This window comes from Sinocyclocheilus rhinocerous, unplaced genomic scaffold, assembly GCF_001515625.1.
Source record: "Sinocyclocheilus rhinocerous isolate Xijiao unplaced genomic scaffold, SAMN03320098_v1.1 scaffold1496, whole genome shotgun sequence".
Taxonomy (NCBI): domain Eukaryota; kingdom Metazoa; phylum Chordata; class Actinopteri; order Cypriniformes; family Cyprinidae; genus Sinocyclocheilus; species Sinocyclocheilus rhinocerous.
The window spans coordinates 519083-521642 of NW_015644664.1; the positions used below are offsets into that span (position 1 = coordinate 519083).

The 2560-nt window shown below is 31.0% G+C and overlaps 1 long non-coding RNA gene across 3 annotated transcripts in view; it reads right to left on the reverse strand.

The window, feature by feature from the left end:
* LOC107758792 (uncharacterized) overlaps window positions 1-2560 on the reverse strand; it is a 79369-nt gene that overhangs the window by 49776 nt on the left and 27033 nt on the right. The window contains exon 3 of one of the 3 annotated variants that reach the window (XR_001642057.1): window positions 1943-2072. The exons of the other annotated variants lie outside the window; for them this stretch is intronic. This is a non-coding gene — a long non-coding RNA (uncharacterized LOC107758792). Of the gene's footprint in view, window positions 1-1942; window positions 2073-2560 lie in introns of those variants that run through there. 3 annotated transcript variants of the gene reach the window in all.

A 2560-nucleotide genomic window follows, 5' to 3' on the forward strand; every position in this document is an offset into this window, starting at 1 on the left:
ATATATATAATTTGTGTTCTCCTATATATGAGAACACAAATTACTAAAAAATTACACAACCACAAATCAAAATTACTAATACCTTAACTAAAAACAAAAAGAGAGAATATAAAAATGAATTCAAATGATTCAAAATTTTAATAAAAACTATAGTAGGTTCTCAAAGATGCTGAAATAAAACTGGTAGTAGGAGTATGATACTATTTCAGTTTTTCTCCTTAAAAATGTCATGTTTAATTCAATGTGTTACTTGCAGATTCTTTGTAATTAGTTTTGAAATTTACTTGCAATTTCTGAAGTTGTAAGCAGTTATTATAATGAACTAAACCTAAAAACAAACATTACATTTTGTTACATTGAAATAAAATAAAGGTTAATTGAAAACAAATCAAATATTTTATTTCAGCTAGTTGCCAAAGCAATATTTTTTTTTTTTAATTGCGTTTAACTTGATAAATAACTAAAACTAAAGTAAAAAATTATTTAAAAAAATGTCTAAAAATGACAAAAACACAATGCACAATGGCTAACTTTCGTAATGTTGACAATCATTCAAAGCAGGACACAGTAAAAGTACCAGACAGCAACAACATGGCATAGGAAATGGCATTTGCAATCGACGTGAGATAAGATATTGAAATAGGAAATATGTAAAAAGTTGTACAGGGTCATTTTAGAGAACTAAAACCATAAAAACAAACTTTTTTTTTTTTTTTTTACTTGAAATAAAATAAATGCTAACGGAAATAAAATAAAATGTAATAAAATAAAACAAAATAAAATATTAAAAAATTTTTATTTTAGCTATTTGCCAAGGTAACATTTCTAAAAACACAACAAAATTACAAAAGAATTTAACTAAAATGAAAATGAAAACACAGAATATAAAAATGAAAATTGATTTAAAATATCTCAAAGATACTAATTCAGTGTGATTCTTTGTAATGAATTTAGAAATTTACTAGCTATTTCTGAGTGAAAATAGTTTACGCCAAAGTTTTCCAAGTTTGGACTTGGTTTCATCTGCTGGCAATTGATTGGATTCTGAAATGTGGTCTTGTGAATGAATCGAATCTTTTGAATGAATCAATTGATTCGGTTCACAAAATGGTCAGAATGATTCCGTTTTTGTTTTTTTCATGGTCATTGATAACTCATATCCAAAACAAATGTTTTCTTCTTTGGAATAATGTGCACTGATGAATAATCCATGATAAATTCAGAAACGTGTAATTAGGGTCAATTTTGATTTTATGTTGATTTGAGTCTTTTCACATACTGTAATAGTAGCTAAATGCTCAGAGGACAAATTATGGCACCACATGGCAATATAAAAAGAGAATCTTTAACAGAAAATTAGATCTTGTAAATATGACATCAATACATGAATCATGTGTTTAATATTGTGGAAATCTGAGCTCGGGGCTGTCGAGTCGCTGCTCTGTGCACACAGACGTGGAGACGCGAGCTCTTTTCTCCGTCTCCTTCACTCTCATCCCAAATCCATTTTCAAATCTCCACACTCTAATGTTTGGATATTTCTTTAGCATTATGTACCAATTCGGCATGCTTGGCCCTCTGAGAAATCAGTTACCACACCCCTTTCTGCTGCCATCAGGACGAGAACGATAGTGAATTTCTTTCGGTGGTTTCAGAGTACCAAACCAAATTAAGTAAGTGAATGAAGGCGGCGAATGGAAAAGCCAGCAGGGCTCTCGTTGCACCGTCTCTGTCCTTGGCGTTACCGTTGAGTGTTGTCTAAATAATTCACTAATAAAACGAAACATAACAGACACCTCCAGACGCCCTGAAAGCACGCGGTTAATCCCATAAAATAAAATCAAGAATTTTTTTCTTTATCTCAAGGCTGAGATGAAATAATAACGCAATATTAAAGTGTGCAAGAAAGCACAGCCCTCACAACAAATAACATGACGCCTTGGGTATACGATATTACAGTCAGAAAGATTGTGCTTCTCATATCACAGATTCTGTTTCAGCAGTTTGGTAACTTTGAAGTCATCATGAAATGCCATTTGAAATCTATTTGACTTCTGTAATCTGACGTATTTCTGTAAAATAGGATTAGAGAGTCATTGGTTATACACTACTGTTTAAAAATACTGGAGTCAGTATAGATGATTTTTTAATGTATTTATTTTATTCAGCAAGAATGCATTAAAGGGGTCATATGATGCGATTTCAATTTTTCCTTTCTCTTTGCTGTGACACTCAGAGATGTGGCTCTCACGTGAGTATTTAGTGTGAATGCGTCCCAGCCCCCGTAGCTGTAACACCAAATACTGTTCTTTTTAACAGCAGCATATGACCCCTTTAAAATCGAACAAAATAACAAATTCTGTTCAATCAAAGAATCCTGAAAAAAGTGTTTCCACAAAAATATAAGCAATTATTAGATATTAGAATTATTATTAACAGCATATTAGAATTATTTCTGAAAGATCATGTGTCACTGAAGACTGGAGTAATGATGCTGAAAATTCAGCTTTGATCACAGAAATAAATGACATTTTAAAATATATTAACATAGATAAATTAT